The sequence below is a fragment of the Salmo salar genome, chromosome ssa12, assembly GCF_905237065.1.
Source record: "Salmo salar chromosome ssa12, Ssal_v3.1, whole genome shotgun sequence".
NCBI lineage: Eukaryota > Metazoa > Chordata > Actinopteri > Salmoniformes > Salmonidae > Salmo > Salmo salar.
The window spans coordinates 86,671,452-86,691,919 of record NC_059453.1 but is presented as its reverse complement, the minus strand read 5'-3'; the positions used below and the strand labels follow the sequence as shown (position 1 = coordinate 86,691,919).

Here is a 20,468-nt window from a genome sequence, read left to right as displayed (position 1 = left end):
CCAGGCGGTGTCAGAGGAAGGCACTAAAAATTGTCAAAGACCCCAGCCACCCCAGTCATAGACTGTACTCTCTACTACCACATGGAAAGCGGTACCGGAGTGCCAAGTCTAGGACAAAAAGGCTTCTGAACAGTTTTTACCCCCAAGCCATAAGACTCCTAAACAGGTAATCAAATGGCTACCCGGACTATTTGCATTGTGTGTCCCTCCCCCCCAACCCCTCTTTTTACACTGCTGCTACTCTCTGTTTATCATATATGCATAGTCACTTTAACTATACATTCATGTACATACTACCTCAATTGGGCCGACCAACCAGTGCTCCCGCACTGTGGCTAACTGGGCTATCTGCATTGTGTCCCACCCGCCAACCCCTCTTTTACGCTACTGCTACTCTCTGTTCATCATATATGCATAGTCACTTTAACCATATCTACATGTACATACTACCTCATTCAGCCTGACTAACCTGTGTCTGTATGTAGCCTCGCTACTTTTATAGCCTCGCTACTGTATATAGCCTGTCTTTTTACTGTTGTTTTGTTTCTTTACCTACCTATTGTTCACCTAATACCTTTATTTGCACTATTGGTTAGAGCCTGTACGTAAGCATTTCACTGTAAGGTCTACACTTGTTGTATTCAGTGCACGTGACAAATAAACTTTGATTTGATTTGATTTGAGTCTTTCTGGGTAAGTCTCTAAGAACTTTCCACACCTGGATTGTGCAACATTTGCCCATTATTATTTTCAAAATTCTTCAAGCTCTGTCAAATTGGTTGTTGATCATTGCTAAACAACCATTTCCAGGTCTCGCCATAGATATTCAAGCAGATTTAAGTCAAAACTATAACTCAGCCACATAGGAACATTCACTGTCTTCTTGGTAAGCAACTCCAGTGTAGATTTGGCCTTGTGTTTTAGGTTATTGTCCTGCTGAAAAGTGAATTCATCTCCCAGTGTCTAGTGGAAAGCAGACTGTACCAGGTTTTCCTCTAGGATTTTGCCTGTGGTTAGCTGCATTCCGTTTATTTTTACAAGCATTCCCATAACATGATGCAGCCACCTCTATGCTTGAAAATATGGAGAGTGGTACTAAGTAATGTGTTGTATTGGAATTGCACCAAACATAACACTTTGTATTCAGGACAAAAAGTTTGTTGCTTTGCCACATTTTTTTGCTAATTTACTTTAGGGTCTTGTTGTAAACAGGATGCATGTTTTGGAATATTTGTGTTATTTATAGGCTTCCTTCTTTTAACTCTGTCAATTAGGTTAGTATTGTGGAGAAACTACAATGATGTTGATTCATCCTCAGTTATCACAGCCAATAAACTCTGTCTTAAAGTCACCATTGGTCTCATGGTGAAATCCCTGTGTGGTTTCCTTCCTCTCTGGCAACTGAGTTAGGAAGGATACTTGGATATTTGTAGTTACTGGGTGTATTGATACACCATCCAAAGTGTAATATATAACTTCACCATGATCAAAGGGATATTCAATGACTGCTTTTTCCCCCCATCTACCAATAGGTGCCCTTCTTTGCGAGGCATTGGAAAACCTCCCTAGTCTTTGTGGTTGAATTTGTGGTTGAAATTCCCTGCTCGTTTGAGGGACCTTACAGATAATTGTATGTGTGAGTACAGAGATGAGGTAGACATTCAAAAATCATGTTAAACACTATTATTGAACACAGAGTGAGTCCATGCAACTTTTTATGTGACTTGTTAAGCAATTTTTTATTCCTGAATTTATTTAGGCTTGTCTAACAAAGGGGTTGAATACTTATTGACTCAAGACATTTCAGCTTTTCATTTTTAATTAATTTGTAAACATTTAGCAAAAAATGTATTCCACTTTGAACTTATGAGGTATTGTGTGTAGGCCAGTGACACAAAATCTCAATTGAATCCATTTTAAATTCAAGCTGTAACACAACAACATGTGGAGGCACTGTAGGTCATATATCATAGGAAACTGGAAACACTAGACACTTTACCTTAAAGCTAATTTCCTACAATTCTACACATTTTTCCATGGGGTATGATGTGTTCTCATGCTATCTGAGTGACTCAAACATTATAACAAAATCAATGGGGGCCCCATGCCATGAAATATTGGGAATTTTAGATTCTCCCTCACTGTGTAGTTTTATTCTGGTGGTTGTTAGTTCTCAAAGATGATCACATAAAAAAATGATACAGCTCCATTATCTTTCTATATAATTTATATCTGCTTTTAGTCATTTAAGGTCATTTAAAAATATGTTTTATTTGTATTTGCATCTGGAAAATGAATATATGGGAAACTGCAGTAGTAGAGTGACACCAAATAATCATAAATAAATATGAGATAGAGTTGTGTTTCACTGTCTAATCTGAGGAGCAGCCAGCAGCAGCCCGCCTGCACTGTACTGCTCCATACTGTACACAGCATCAGCCCATAGTGACTGGGACCCTGCTGGCTCCCAGGCAACCAATTTGTTTGTTTATTGTCTTGGTGTTTTGGCGTGGTTATAGTTCATTGCAGCCAGACCAGCTTAGGCATGCTTCTTTAATGTCATCTATAAAACATGGGATCTGCTCCCCCACCTCCTCACATGACAGAGCAGAGTGTACAGCGGCACGATGATGCTGCTGCCACTCGCTCTCTCACTAGCCATGATGGAGCTTAGACGTTCTTCTGAAACCCTCTCAGATCCACCTCAGTGGTTGCACCGGGAGGTGGGACATGCTGTATAACGTGATATACGGCACACCTAAACATATTAGCCCATAAAGAACACCCATGAACAGGCCCTGCACTAAAGTATTTTGAACTGCTAAAATATGGTGAAATCCTGTGTATGGCCAGCTGCCTTGTGAAGACTAAAGTACTACACATCTGATGCCAAACCTAAAGCCTCCCCAGCAACAAAATACCGAAGCAAAATATGCTTTCTGCATAGTTGCATCACACTAGTCTACATTGTATTGTTGTCACTTGAAGGAACACTTGAAGGCACTCTTACCCTTTGAGCTGTCGTGGTAATGAACTGGCATATTGACAGTGTAAAGCGTCTTTGACTGTGCTTTGGGTATGTGATTGGTTAAAGGGGACATTGTAGTACTGTACTCATTTTTTATCCTAAAAGTGACATAAGCAGTAGATGCTGTTTGTAGGGACAGTTGATGTACTGTACATGTACGTGTTAATCTGCCAAATGGTGAGTTGGTTCATTTTTAAGAAGAATCACAAGATCTTCGCTTCTGGCTGCCTGAGTATGTCTGAGTATGTCTGAGTATGTCTGAGTATAACCGAGTATACCCAAGTATGTCTGAGTATGTGCGAGTATGTCCGAGTATGCCCGAGTATTTGCGAGTATGCCTGAGTATACCTGAGTATAACCAAGTATAACCGAGTATACCCGAGTATGTCTGGGTATGTCTGGGTATGTCTGAGTATACCCGGGTATAACTGGGTATACCCAAGTATGTCTGAGTATGTCTGAGTATGTGCGAGTAAGTCCAAGTATGCCCGAGTATGGCCGAGTATGTGCGAGTATGCCTGAGTATAACTGAGTATACCCAAGTATGTCCGAGTATAACTGAGTATACCCAAGTATGTCTGAGTATGTCCGAGTATAACTGAGTATACCCAAGTATGTCCGAGTATGTGCAAGTATGTCTGAGTATGTGCGAGTATGTGAGAGTATGTCTGAGTATACCCGAGTATAACTGAGTATACCCAGGTATGTCCGAGTATGTCCGGGTATGTGCGAGTATGTCTGAGTATGTCTGAGTATGTGCGAGTATGTCCGAGTATACCTGAGTATAACCGAGTATACCCAAGTATGTCTGAGTATGTCTGAGTATGTGCGAGTATGTCTGAGTATGTCTGAGAATGTGCGAGTATGCCTGAGTATAACTGAGTATGCCTGAGTATGTGCGGGTATGCCTAAGTAAGTTAACTGTACAATTTCAGACTGGACTTCAAAGAAAATGTAAAATACATATTTTGCTTGTCTCATGCATGCAAACTGAGCGCAGTGCCTTTTCATATTGATCTGACAGCCAAGAGCTAGCACAGAGCACAAATACTGCCTAGGGGTTGCTCCTTAAAACTAGACACAAGCCTCTTATCCCCAATGTTCTCTTCTTCTAGAAATCACCTGCTGTCTTATGCATATCAAGTGCTCACAGATCCAGCACTGTCGGCCTGCCACGCTCAGACTCCTCTCTTTGTTGCCAATGTGACAGCTTTTATTTTCAAATTACAAAACCCTGAATGTATCCTTGCTGGTGTATCGCTCCACCACAATGTCTCTTTTAACACCGGGACAATATTAGGTCAGAGAATGAGAGAGCGAGAAAGAGAAACAAAAAAAACATGTTTTATTGTCACACACTGGATAGGTACAGATGATGTGCTTCTGAGTCAGGCTGAAATGTGTCTGCGAGAGCCACCTTCCTACCTTCTGTTAGTACTGCTGCTTCATATTGTAGAACGGACTTGGTCACTACGCTCTACACCAAGGTTCCCCAACTGGCGGCATGTGGGCCAAATCTGGCCCGCCAGCAATATTATTTGGCCCCACAAAGCTCCCCAAATTAATTAGGAATATTTGTTTCATAAAAAAATGTACTGCTCAAAAAAATAAAGGGAACACTTAAACAACACATCCTAGATCTGAATGAAATAAATAATGTTATTAAATACTTTTTTCTTTACATAGTTGAATGTGCTGACAACAAAATCACACAAAAATAATCAATGGAAATCCAATTTATCAACCCATGGAGGTCTGGATTTGGAGTCACACTCAAAATTAAAGTGGAAAACCACACTACAGACTGATCCAACTTTGATGTAATGTCCTTAAAACAAGTCAAAATGAGGCTCAGTAGTGTGTGTGGCCTCCACGTGCCTGTATGACCTCCCTACAACGCCTGGGCATGCTCCTGATGAGGTGGCGGATGGTCTCCTGAGGGATCTCCTCCCAGACCTGGACTAAAGCATCCGCCAACTCCTGGACAGTCTGTGGTGCAACGTGGCGTTGGTGGATGGAGCGAGACATGATGTCCCAGATGTGCTCAATTGGATTCAGGTCTGGGGAACGGGGGGGCCAGTCCATAGCATCAATGCCTTCCTCTTGCAGGAACTGCTGACACACTCCAGCCACATGAGGTCTAGCATTGTCTTGCATTAGGAGGAACCCAGTGCCAACCGCACCAGCATATGGTCTCACAAGGGGTCTGAGGATTTCATCTCGGTACCTAATGGCAGTCAGGCTACCTCAGGCGAGCACATGGAGGGCTGTGCGGCCCCCCAAAGAAATGCCACCCCACACCATGACTAACCCACCGCCAAACCGGTCATGCTGGAGGATGTTGCAGGCAGCAGAACGTTCTCCACGGCGTCTCCAGACTATGTCACGTCTGTCACATGTGCTCAGTGTGAACCTGCTTTCATCTGTGAAGAGCACAGGGCGCCAGTGGCGGATTTGCCAATCTTGGTGTTCTCTGGCAAATGCCAAACGTCCTGCACGGTGTAGGGCTGTAAGCACAACCCCCACCTGTGGACGTCGGGCCCTCATACCACCCTCATGGAGTCAGTTTCTGACCGTTTGAGCAGACACATGCACATTTGTCGCCTGCTGGAGGTCATTTTGCAGGGCTCTGGCAGTGCTTCTCCTGCTCCTCCTTGCACAAAGGCGGAGGTAGCGGTCCTGCTGCTGGGTTGTTGCCCTCCTACGGCCTCCTCCACGTCTCCTGATGTACTGGCCTGTCTCCTGGTAGCGCCTCCATGCTCTGGACACTACGATGACAGACACAGCAAACCTTCTTGCCACAGCTCGCATTGATGTGCCATCCTGGATGAGCTGCACTACCTGAGCCACTTGTGTGGGTTGTAGACTCCGTCTCATGCTACCACTAGAGTGAAAGCACCGCCAGCATTCAAAAGTGACCAAAACATCAGCCAGGAAGCATAGGAAGTGAGAAGTGGTCTGTGGTCCCCACCTGCAGAACCACTCCTTTATTGGGGGTGTCTTGCTAATTGCCTATAATTTCCACCTGTTGTCTAATCCATTTGCACAACAGCATGTGAAATTTATTGTCACTCAGTGTTGCTTCCTAAGTGGACAGTTTGATTTCACAGAAGTGTGATTGACTTGGAGTTACATTGTGTTGTTTAAGTGTTCCCTTTATTTTTTTGATCAGTGTATATATATATATATATACAGTTGAAGTCGGAAGGTTACATACACATAGGTTGGAGTCATTAAAACTTGTTTTCAACCACTCCACAAATTTCTTGTTAAAAAACTATAGTTTTGGCAAGTCGGTTAGGACATCTACTTTGTGCATGACACAAGTAATTTTCCCAACAATTGTTTACACACAGATGATTTCACTTATAATTCACTGTACCACAATAACAGTGGGTCAGAAGTTTACATACACTAAGTAGACTGTGCCTTTAAACAGCTTGGAAAATTCCAGAAAATGATGTCATGGCTTTAGAAGCTTCAGATAGGCTAATTAACATAATTTGAGTCAACTGGTGGTGTACCTGTGGATGTATTTCAAAGCCTACCTTCAAACTCAGTGCCTCTTGGCTTGACATCATGGGAAAATCAAAATAAATCAGCCAAGACCTCATTTTGGTCCCTTCAAAATACCTGAAGGTACCACGTTCATCTGTACAAACAATAGTACGCAAGTATAAATACCATGGGACCACGCAGCCGTCATACCGCTCAGGAAGGAGACGCGTTCTGTCGCCTTGAGATGAACGTACTTTTGGTGTGAAAAGTGCAAATCAATCCCAGAACAGCAGCAAAGGACCTTGTGAAGATGCTGGAGGTACAAATAAGTACAAAAGTATCTATATCCACAGTAAAACGAGTCCTATATCGACATAACCTGAAAGGCCGCTCAGCAAGTAAGAAGGCACTGCTCAAAACCGCAATAAAAGCCAGTCTACGGTTTGCAACTGCACATGGGGACAAAGATCATACTATTTGGAGAAATGTCCTCTGGTCTGATGTAACAAAAATAGAACTGTTTGGCCATAATGACCATCATTATGTTTGGAGGAAAAAGGGGGAGAGTTTCAAGCCGAAGAACACCATCCCAACAGTGAAGCACGGGGGTGGCAGCATCATGTTGTGGGAGTGCTTTGCTGCAGGAGGCTGGTGCACTTCACAAAATAGATGGCATCATGAGGGAGGACAAATATGTGGATATATTGAAGCAACATCTCAAGACATCAGTCAGGAAGTTAAAGCTTGGTCGCAAGTGGGTCTTCCAAATGGACAATAACCGCAAGCATACTTCCAAAGTTGTGGCAAAATGTCTTAAGGACAACAAAGTCAAAGTATTGGAGTGGCCACCACAAAGCCCTGACCTCAATCCTATAGAAAATGTGTGGGCAGAACTGAAAAAGCATGTGCAAGCAAGGAGGCCTACAAACCTGACTCAGTTACACCAGCTCTGTCAGGAGGAATGGTCTAAAATTCACCCAACTTATTGTGGGAAGCTTGTTGAAGGCTACGCAAAACATTTGACCCAAGTTAAACCTTTTAAAGGCAATGCTACCAAATACTAATTGAGTGTATGTAAACTTCTGTCCCACTGGGAATGTGATGAAAGAAATAAAAGCTGAAATAAGTAATTCTCTCTACTATGATTATGACATTTCACATTCTTAAAATAAAGTGGTGATCCGAACTGACCTAAGACAGGGAATGTTTACTAGGATTAAATGTTAGTAATTGTGAAAAACGGAGTTTCAATGTATTTGGCTAAGGTGTATGTAAACTTCCGACTTAAACTGTATATTATCTTGGACCTGAGATGCAAAAAGTCCCAAATGCAATGTACCAAGAAGGAAGTAACCCTACCTAAATAATGCAAAAGTTACATTTTAACTTAATTAATGAGGAGAGAGAATGCAGGAGACAGTCAACTAATAAAGCAGGCAGCGGACCATTTTTTGGTGCTGAAACGTAAAGCTACAACCACAGCGCAATCAATAGAAGGCGCCTGGTGCTGAAAATATAGCTAACTTGTTATGCAACAGATGGAGCCCAACTGCCCAGCAACAGATGGAGGAAGAACTACACCAGTCGAATAATTCATTTCAACAATAATCTTAATTTTCATTTGACTTTACAAACAACAAGAGGGCTTCATTGGAGTTTATTAATTCTGAACCAAGGCCCATATTAAATAACTTAACTTGCTGAGGTAGACTATGTGGCTGAACAGCATATTTCAGTAGAAAAAAAATGGCCTAATAGAAGTGTTTTATTTTTATTAGGCCTACTTACAACTACAACTGGCCAAAAACATAGCATCCTACATAAGACAATAATTGAAAGAAAAAAGGCGACGTTTGTGTCTGAATGTCGTATAGGGAGTCTCGTAGGTTGCTCCTGTAATAACAAAACAAACAGAAAATACTGTCAGCATGAGACCTAGAGACCTAAATATTGCTGGATAAGCACTAATAATAATAATAATAATCACAATAATGTTAGTAACCTATAACTATTTATTAAATACTACGTTACTTACTTAATGGGAAAAGTTGCATTTCCCCTCGGACACGATCTTGTGGATGTCTGGTGAGAGGGATGTGATTTTGATGTGCAGGCAGTCCTCGATTAACCTTTGTGAAAGTCGGTTCCTGTCGTGAGTCATACTGGAAAAGGAGGACTCGCAGGTGTAAATCGATCCTAACTTTGTTAGAACATAAAATGCTAGTTCCTTTATTGTGCTGTATTCCTCTAAGCATGCCACCCAAAACACACACAAGGACTCGGCACTCCTGAGCGCATCCCTGATTGTGCTTGATGTCTGGAGTTCAATCAGTTCAGTTTGAACTGCGGCCTCATCCAGCGAGGGTATCGTTTTCCTAGCAAGGGAGGAGAATTCTCCACCAAGGGGGAGTGTGAAAGGATCACGTACAAACACAATGATATCCTTGTGCATGCTGTAGTCTTCAAATCTGGTGGAGAAGATGTCCCTCAGCTGCTTGATGAAATCTTCCATGCTTCGGCCTGGTCCCTCTGCCTATCGTTTCTTCAGTGTGCTGAAGTGCAGTAGCCTTCCAGATGACAATTCCAAACTGAACAACTCAAGCTTCCTAGTAAAGGCCTCAAGTTTTTCCACCATGACCACAACTGTTTTCCTTCCTTGTAACTGCAGATTTAACCAAAATATGTCAGCCAAATAGAGCTTTTCCTTTACTCAGCCAGCGCACATTGTTGTGAAGCAGGAGATCATCATGGGTGGCCTCTGATTCTGTCACCAGCTTGCGGAAAAGATGGTGTCGTGTTGCTTGATGTCCCCCTGACAAAGTTGATTATGCGCATTACTTTATCCATCACATCTTTTAGCTCACCGTTTAGTCTGGCACACAGCACACTCTGATGGATGTGACAATGCAAGCCATTCATTTGTGGGGGGATTTCCAGGCCCCTGTATCTGCCCACCATAGCAGGATCCCCGTCGGTGACAACAAAGTTGACTTTTTTGAATGACAAGCCATGCTGCATAAACAATTCTTCCAGATTTGTGAATATGTGTCCTTTGAGGGGAATCAAGTGCCAGTAGCTCTTTTATAAAGTAATTTCCATGAAAATAACAGACATATAGACACAACTGTGCTACATCGGTGTTGTCAGTACTCTCATCAATAGCCAGGGAAAAATGCTCAGCATGACTGAGCCCCTCCAGAACAATCCTATGCAGATGATCCGCCAGAACATAAAGGTGGCTGCTGACGCAGACAGGGGCACCTGTTTGACAGACGCAATTATGCTTTCCATAGACTTGTCGGTAGCCAATTCCTCCAAAACTGTCACCATGCACTTTTTAAATATATCCGCATCTGTGATGGACATGTTGTGATTGGTTATAACCCAGGATGCTTTTGTGAAGGCACTTGTGACCTTCTGTTCTTGGGTCAGGCCACGAAGGAGGATTCTGCTTCCATGTGTGTAGCTTGCAGTCAATGCTTACATTTTCTGCGCCGGGCCTCTGTCTGGGGTGGGAAGGCCACTTTGAAAGTACCATGCTTAGATTCATAATGCCGTCTGAGATTGAATTCTTTGCAAACAGCGACATTGTCATTGCAAATAAGACACACTGGCTTGGCATTGGAGAAAGATGGTGAGATAAACGCATATCTCCCTGTCCTTTTTTGCCTGAAACTTGGATTTTCATCATCCACCATTCTTTTGATAGTTTTTAAGAGCAACATTTTCTCTTGCTATCAAGCTAATTGTTCTGAACGAATGTTGACATTAAAAAAAGGTGTGTAGACTACAGTAGGCTACTCAGACCTGTTTTTCCCAACCAATCAACACACAGAGAAATAGAGAAAAAAATTATAATTGAATAGCGACATTAGTAATAATAGGAGCATAATCAGATCAGAAATTACTATGTTATTGTCACTGAATTTAAATTAATTGTGCTATTTTTATTTGCTAATTATGTACTGGTCCGCCAACTATTAGCTCAGAGACAATTTGGCCCGAAGTCAAACCTAGTTGACGAACTCTGTTCTACACGTAAGCACCAACAATTACAACACTGCACCAAGTTGCAGTGCAATCATCTCCACTGTCAAACACTTTCATCATACGTCGAGCTAGTACAGATTTGAAACCAATTGCACAAACATAGTTCTCCCAATTTGACCATGATAACAGGACAATTGGGGGGTCTAATTGGATCAAAGCCTTTCATAGACCAACTTAACTCCCACCCACCATCCTAACCCTCCACCCACCATCCTAACCCTCCACCCACCATCCTAAAACCCAACAAACCATCCTAAACCTCCACCCACCATCCTAACCCTCCACCCACCATCCTAACCCTCCACCCACTATCATAACCCTCCACCATCATCCTAACCCTCAACCCACCATCCTAACCCTCCACCCACTATCATAACCCTCCACCATCATCCTAACCCTCAACCCACCATCCTAACCCTCCAACCATCATCCTAACCGTGCACCCACCATCCAAACCCTCAACCCACCACCATAACCCTCAACCCATCATCCTAACCCTCAACCTACGATCTTAACCCTCAACCTACCATCAAAAACCTCAACCTACCATTCAAACCCTCTACCCACTATCCTAACCTTCAACCCACCATCCTAACCCTCCACCCACCATCCTAAACCTCCACCGACCATCTTAACCTTCTACCCACCATCCTAACCCTCCCCTCACCATCCTAACCCACCATCCTAACACTCTACCCACCATCCAAACCCTCAACCCACCATCCTAACCCACCACCCACCATCCTAACCCACCATCCACCATCCTAACCCTCCACCCACCATCCTAACCCTCCACCCACCATCCTAAACCTCCACTGACCATCTTAACCTTCTACCCACCATCCTAACCCTCCCCTCACCATCCTAACCCACCATCCTAACCTTCTACCCACCATCCAAACCCTCAACCCACCATCCTAACCCACCACCCACCATCCTAACCCACCACCCACCATCCTAACCTTACACCCACCATCCTAACCCTCCACCCACCATCCAAACCCTCAACCAACCACCCTAACACTCAATACACAATCCTAACCCTCAAACCACCATCTTAACCCTCCACCCAACATCCAAACATTCAAAACACCATCCTAAACCTCCACCGACCATCCTAACCCTCCACCCTCAACCCACCATCCTAACCCTCAACCTACCATCTAAACCCCCAACCTACCATCCAGACCCTCCACCAACCACCCAAACCCTCCACCCTCCACCCACCATCCTAACCGTTCACCCACCATCCAAACCCTCCACCCACCATCCAAACCCTCCACGCACCATCATAACCTTCCACCCACCATCCAAACCCTCTACCCACCATCCTAACACTTAATCCACCATCCTAACCCTCCATACTAACCCTCCACCCACCATCCTAACCCTCAACCCACCATCCAAACCCTCAAACCACCATCAAAACCCTCCACCCACCATCCTAACACTCAACCCACCATCCTAACCCACCATCCTAACCCTCCACCCACCATCCTAACCCTCAACCCACCATCCTAACCCACCACCCACCACCCACCACCCACCATCCTAACCCTCAACCCACCATCCAAACCCTCCACACACCATCATAACCCTCCACCCACCATCCTAACACTCAACCCACCATCCAAACCCTCAAACCCTCAAACCACCATCCAAACCCTTCACCCACCATCAAAACCCTCCACCCACCATCCTATCACTCAACCCACCATCCTAACCCACCATCCTAACCCTCCACCCACCATCCTAACCCTCCATCCACCATCCTAACCTTCCAACCACCATCCTAACCCTAAACCTACCATCCTAACCCTCCACCCACCATCCTAAAACCCAACAAACCATCCTAACCCTCCACCCACGATCCTAACCCTCCACCCACTATCCTAACCCTCCACCCACCATCCTAACCCTCCACCCACCATCCTAACCCTCCACCCACCATCCTAACCCTCCAACCACCATCCTAACCCTCTACCCACCATCCTAACACTTAATCCACCATCCTAACCCTCCATCCTAACCCTCCACCCACCATCCTAACCCTAAACCCACCATCCAAACCCTCAAACCACCATCCAAACCCTTCACCCACCATCAAAACCCTCCACCCACCATCCTAACACTCAACCCACCATCCTAACCCTCCACCCACCATCAAAACCCTCAACTCATCATCCTAACCCTCCAAACACCATTGTAACCCTCCAGCCTCCACCCACCATCCTAACCCACCATCCTAACCCTCCACCCACCATTCAAATCCTCCACCCACCACCCTAACCCTCAACCTACCATCCAAACCCTCAACCTACCATCCAAACCCTCCACCAACAATCCTAACCTTCCACCCACCATCCTAACACTCCACCCACCATCCTAACCCTCCACCCACCATCCTAACCCTCCACCCACCATCCTAACCCTTAACCCACCATCCTAACCTGCCAACCACCATCCTAACCCTCCACCCACCTTCCTAACCATCCACCCACCACCCTAACCCTCCATCCACCATTCTAACCCTCCACCCACCATCCTAACCCTCCACCTTCCATCCAAACCCTCAACCCAACACCCTAACCCTCAACCCGCCATCAGAACCCTCCACCCTCCATCCACCATTCTAACCCTCCACCCACCATCCTAACCCTCCACCTTCCATCCAAACCCTCAACCCAACACCCTAACCCTCAACCCGCCATCAGAACCCTCCACCCTCCACCCACCATCATAACCCTCATCCCACCATCCTAACCCTCTACCCGCCATCCTAACCCTCAACCGCCATCCTAACCCTCAACCCACCATCCAAACCCTCCAACTACCATCCTAACCTTCCACCCTCCATCCAAACCCTCCACCCTCCATCCTAACCCTCCACCCACGATCCCAACCCTCCACACACCATCCCAACCCACCATCCTAACCCTTCACCCACAATCCTAACCCTCACCCCACCATCCAAACCCACCATCCTAACCCACCATCCAAACCCTCAACCCACCACCCTATCCCTCCACCATCCTAACCCTCAACCTACCATCCAAACCCTCAACCCACCACCCTAACCCTCCATCCACCATCCTAACCTTCCAACCACCATCCTAACCCTAAACCTACCATCCTAACCCTCCACCCACCATCCTAACCCTCCACCCACCATCCTAAAATCCAACAAACCATCCTAACCCTCCACCCACGATCCTAACCCTCCACCCTCCACCCACCATCCTAACCCTCCACCCACCATCCTAACCCTCCACCCACCATCCTAACCCTCCACCCACCCACCAACCTAACCCTCCACCCAACATCCTAACCCTCCACCCACTATCCTAACCCTCCACCCACCATCCTAACCCTTAACCCACCATCCTAACCTGCCAACCACCATCCTAACCCTCCACCCACCTTCCTAACCATCCACCCACCACCCTAACCCTCCATCCACCATTCTAACCCTCCACCCACCATCCTAACCCTCCACCTTCCATCCAAACCCTCAACCCAACACCCTAACCCTCAACCCGCCATCAGAACCCTCCACCCTCCACCCACCATCATAACCCTCATCCCACCATCCTAACCCTCTACCCGCCATCCTAACCCTCAACCGCCATCCTAACCCTCAACCCACCATCCAAACCCTCCAACTACCATCCTAACCTTCCACCCTCCATCCAAACCCTCCACCCTCCATCCTAACCCTCCACCCACGATCCCAACCCTCCACACACCATCCCAACCCACCATCCTAACCCTTCACCCACAATCCTAACCCTCACCCCACCATCCAAACCCACCATCCTAACCCACCATCAAAACCCTCAACCCACCACCCTATCCCTCCACCATCCTAACCCTCAACCTACCATCCAAACCCTCAACCCACCACCCTAACCCTCCATCCACCATCCTAACCTTCCAACCACCATCCTAACCCTAAACCTACCATCCTAACCCTCCACCCACCATCCTAAAACCCAACAAACCATCCTAACCCTCCACCCACGATCCTAACCCTCCACCCTCCACCCACCATCCTAACCCTCCACCCACCATCCTAACCCTCCACCCACCATCCTAACCCTCCACCCACCCACCAACCTAACCCTCCACCCAACATCCTAACCCTCCACCCACTATCATAACCCTCCACCATCATACTAACCCTCAACCCTCAACCCACCATCCTAACCCTCCAACCATCATCCTAACCCTGCACCCACCATCCAAACCCTCAACCCACCACCATAACCCTCAACCCATCATCCTAACCATCAATCTACAATCTTAACCCTGAAACTACCATCAAAAACCTCAACCTACCATTCAAACCCTCTACCCACTATCCTAACCTTCAACCCACCATCCTAACCCTCCACCCACCATCCTAACCCTCCACCCACCATCCTAAACCTCCACCGACCATCTTAACCTTCCACCCACCATCCTAACCCTCCCCTCACCATCCTAACCCACCATCCAAACCCTCAACCCACCATCCTAACCCACCACCCACCATCCTAACCCTCCACCCACCATCCTAACCTTACACCCACCATCCTAACCCTCCACCCACCATCCAAACCCTCAACCAACCACCCTAACACTCAATACACAATCCTAACCCTCAAACCACCATCTTAACCCTCCACCCAACATCCAAACATTCAAAACACCATCCTAAACCTCCACCGACCATCCTAACCCTCCACCCTCAACCCACCATCCTAACCCTCAACCTACCATCTAAACCCCCAACCTACCATCCAGACCCTCCACCAACCACCTAAACCCTCCACCCACCATCCTAACCGTTCACCCACCATCCAAACCCTCCACCCACCATCCAAACCCTCCACACACCATCATAACCTTCCACCCACCATCCAAACCCTCTACCCACCATCCTAACACTTAATCCACCATCCTAACCCTCCATCCTAACCCTCCACCCACCATCCTAACCCTCAACCCACCATCCAAACCCTCAAACCACCATCCAAACCCTTCACCCACCATCAAAACCCTCCACCCACCATCCTAACACTCAACCCACCATCCTAACCCACCACCCACCATCCAAACCCTCAACCCACCATCCTAACCCACCACCCACCATCCAAACCCTCAACCCACCATCCAAACCCTCCACACACCATCATAACCCTCCACCCTCCCACCCACCATCCTAACTAATCCACCATCCTAACCCTCCACCCACCATTCAAATCCTCCACCCACCACCCTAACCCTCAACCTACCATCCAAACCCTCAACCTACCATCCAAACCCTCCACCAACAATCCTAACCTTCCACCCACCATCCTAACACTCCACCCACCATCCTAACCCTCCACCCACCATCCTAACCCTCCACCCACCATCCTAACCCTTAACCCACCATCCTAACCTGCCAACCACCATCCTAACCCTCCACCCACCTTCCTAACCATCCACCCACCACCCTAACCCTCCATCCACCATTCTAACCCTCCACCCACCATCCTAACCCTCCACCTTCCATCCAAACCCTCAACCCAACACCCTAACCCTCATCCCGCCATCCGAACCCTCCACCCTCCACCCACCATCATAACCCTCATCCCACCATCCTAACCCTCTACCCGCCATCCTAACCCTCAACCTGCCATCCTAACCCTCAACCCACCATCCAAACCCTCCAACTACCATCCTAACCTTCCATCCTAACCCTCCACCCACCATCCTAACCCTCCACCCACCATCCCAACCCACCATCCTAACCCTTCACCCACAATCCTAACCCTCACCCCACCATCCAAACCCACCATCCTAACCCACCATCCAAACCCTCAACCCACCACCCTATCCCTCCACCATCCTAACCCTCAACCTACCATCCTAACCCTCCACCCACCATCCTAACCCTCCACCCACCATCCCAACCCACCATCCTAACCCTTCACCCACAATCCTAACCCTCACCCCACCATCCAAACCCACCATCCTAACCCACCATCCAAACCCTCAACCCACCACCCTATCCCTCCACCATCCTAACCCTCAACCTACCATCCAAACCCTCAACCCACCACCCTAACCCTCCATCCACCATCCTAACCTTCCAACCACCATCCTAACCCTCAACCCTCCACCCACCATCCTAACCCTCCACCCTCCACCCACCATCCTAACCCTCAACCCACCACCCTAACCCTCCACCCACCATCCTAACCTTCCACCCACCACCCTAACCCTCAACCCACCACCCACCATCCTAACCCTCAACCCACCACCCTAACCCTCAACTCTCCACCCACCATCCTAACCCTCAACCCACCATCCTAACCCTCCACCCTCCACCCACCATCCTAACCCTCAACCCACCACCCTAACCCTCCACCCACCATCCTAACCCTCCACCCACCATCCTAACCCTCAACCGTCTACCCACCATCCTAACCCACAACCCTCCACCCACCATCCTAACCCTCCACCCACCATCCTAATCCTCAACCCACCACCCTAACCCTCAACCCTCCACCCACCATCCTAACCCTCCACCCATCATCCTAACCCTCAATCCACCACCCTAACCCTCAACCCTCCACCCACCATCCTAGCCCTCAACCCACCATCCTAACCCTCAACCCTCCACCCACCATCCTAACCCTCCACCCCAATCCATTCTCATGAATTGTCCACCATCGTTTACATCCAGTTTAACTGTCACAGGCAATGACGCCCAAATAATCCCAATGTGGCCTTTGCTCCATCTGTCAGCAATACCTACCAATAACACAGCCCAATAAACCCCCCTCAGAACAAGCAGCTCCGGGGGCTACTGACGGCAATCTATAAAACACTGTAATGGGTTGCCTGTCAGCGGGTGTGAAAGGGAAGATCTAACCCTCCTCTGACTCTCTGGAGGGACTTCAATTAATCACAGCAGAGCTGTATCGCCGCCACGCAATAGGATCCATAAGGTTATTACCATCAGTGTTCCGCAGGATGAAATGCGATGATAGCACTAATTGCAGAAAAACAGCTGACCGCACAATGCATATCAGGGGGATGAAGGACAGATGAAAGAAAGGAGAACCAGGAAGGATCATATAGTCAGACGGAGATAAAGAACTGAGGATGTTGAAGAAAGGAGGGAGGAAGAGAGAGAGATTGGAGAGCGAGGGGGAGATAGAGACAGAGAGAGAGAGAGAGAGAGAGAGAGAGAGAGACAGAGACAGAGAGAGAGAGAGAGAGAGAGAGAGAGCAGAGAGAGAGAGAGAGAGAGAGAGAGAGAGAGAGAGAGAGAGAGAGAACAGAAGAAGGAATATGCACCACTGTGCTGTGGTGGTGTGTGGCATAAGCATAAATATCTACAGTGCCAGACAAGGAAAAGCAAGGCTGATTTCCTATGAGGACAGTGTTTGTTTCTCCAAATCACAAATCCACTGTTTCTCTGTCTCCTTCATCAGACACCTGATTTGTTGGAGCATTGAGAGTAAAGAGAAAAAGTCACATTTAAAAGACAGATCCCATAATGTGAATAGTCAAATCTACTGCCTCCTCCAATGTGCATTGTCTTAGCATAGGGAGCTCATCTTTTCCTAGTTGTCAACACACAGATTGTTTTGATAATAACTTCTGAGAAACAGACTTGATTGTGAATTGATCAAAGACTTGATTGTGAATTGATCAAAGACTTGATTTTGAATTGATCAAAGACTTCATTTTTGAATTGATCAAAGACTTTGTTTTGAGTTTAATGTTAAAAAAACAAGTTATTAGTCATACAAGTCATGATTATCTGTGTTATGCTGATTCATTGATGCAAACATTAGTGTGAAATATTCCCTGAACTGCACCAAAAAATGGTGCTGCACCCAAACAGGAAGGACAGATTAAAGGCAATTCATCACACATCCATGTGATTACAGTTGAGTATGCGAGTAAGGGTCTCCACCATTCACCACTCCATCATGCAGCAATATACAGTATATTATATAGGCCTACAATGAGGGGTACATAAAACAGTCTGTGTGTGTGTGTGTGTGTGTGTGTGTGTGTGTGTGTGTGTGTGTGTGTGTGTGTGTGTGTGTGTGTGTGTGAGAGAGCGAGAGAGAGAGGGAGGAAGGGGGTCTGCCATTGCATGCGTTAATTATTAGAATTTCTTCAAAATGCCCTCAGTTATAGGATTCACATTATGAGTGAAGTTATCCACTCACAGACCTGTATCTGAGCTGCACCGGGAACTGTGATATACACTGGATAGAATTATTTAATGTTTCTTCTAATTTTATTATTGAAATGAAACCCATCACAACTAATTTACAGCATCATTGAAATACAACTATATTAGGCCTATGTTCATATGGATCTCATTCATAACCTCGCGTGCCAACTTTCGATGAATATTCTGTGGGTTAATACGCAGCTACCCATATGGAACACGGTGTTTTACACACATGATAAAGAGAAGAAACCAATACCCAACACCTCTCTAGATAACATGTTTAGACACACGTGAACGCTTTAGTCATCAACCATTATTTATAGGGATTGTATTGGTTTGCATCTCCATCTATGATATTGGTTTGCATGCCACCATCCCTATCACAAATGAAGCACACATGTAAAATTATAGTTTTCGTAAACAGAAATAATAATAACCACAAAAAGGTATTTGAACATCGGATAGATTGTTCAGTATGCAAACAAAGTCACATAAGTCTGTAGAAATCGCTGTAAATTCATATATTAAGTCCACAGAATGAGATTGATGTAGGCTATTCCATACAGTGCACAGACGTGTTATGCTTACACAATAAGCGTTAATAATTTGGATATATAAAAATACCAAGTGATTTAGACATGATCGAAATTATGTAGCCTATTGAGAAAATCGTTAAACCTACCTGTCGTTGTGCTGTCAATTAATCCCGGGAAATGCCCCTCTCATTTGCTCTCCATTTTCAAAAACAAAAACAGGGTAATGTTAAAGAAATACAATTTCCTTTAGCCCGTGAATGTGCCCACCACGACAAAACATAACCTAGGAAAAATGTGTAGACATCAAGCTTTCAAAACGCCAAATCCCTGAGTCAAAAGAAGTCAAAAGAAAATGTAGCCTATTGCATAGACTTTCAAGCTCGACCGGGCTCCCGGCTTAATCGGTCGAGTGCATATATAGCAACTCTGAAGTCTTCTAAAGTTCCTGGTCCTTTAGCGGTTTTTCACAACTTCCCAACCGCAAAAGCGAGAGAGCTTGAAAGCAACGACTGATAGTCAATCATTGTTTCTACAGAACAGATTGTTCTTATTGCAGTTCATCCAGTATTGTTTTGTTCATTTGTTGTGTGTAGTCTACGTCTCTTCACGGTCCAGACGACGCATTTCAGATGATGGGTCCACTCCGGAGCGTTAGCAGCGGCAGGCAGAGGAGGATACGCACCTGAGACAAGTGTATTATTTCAAGCAACATTACCAGTGAGCCCGGTAAAATACGGACTACGATGATTTGGCGCCACTCGGTGGCATTTTCCCTTCCGGCCTTGGCCTCGTGCAATAAAATATGGCTCATAAAGCGCTAATAATAGGAAATTAGATGTATCCTCTTAAATGTGATGGTTTATTGAAGATTTGATGTATATTTGATATACTGTATGGTGCCAAGGAAATTGCAAGTACAAAGAGGTGGCCTGTCACACATGCACATTGTAAATAATTGCATATTAGGGTTGGATCGAAATAATGGGTAGGCCTACCTGGACGAAATTTCAGTCAAGGATAGGATTTAGTATATATATCTATTTTAAAAATGTTGTCCAGGGGAGGGTAATGTAATTTGTAATTGATGAAATTTCTATATTTCTCAGTGTTTTACAATGACTTGCTTATT

The 20,468-nt window shown here is 46.0% G+C and overlaps 1 protein-coding gene across 2 annotated transcripts in view; it reads right to left on the bottom strand.

Moving 5' to 3' along the window:
- LOC106566044 (chemokine-like protein TAFA-2) overlaps positions 1 to 20,025 on the bottom strand; it is a 140,790-nt gene extending 120,765 nt beyond the window's left edge. For both annotated transcript variants that reach the window (XR_001319791.2, XM_014133851.2), the window contains exon 1: positions 19,486 to 20,025. The gene's annotated coding sequence lies outside the window, so the exon portion shown is untranslated. The remainder of the gene's footprint in view (positions 1 to 19,485) is intronic.
- Positions 20,026 to 20,468: the final 443 nt, after the last annotated feature.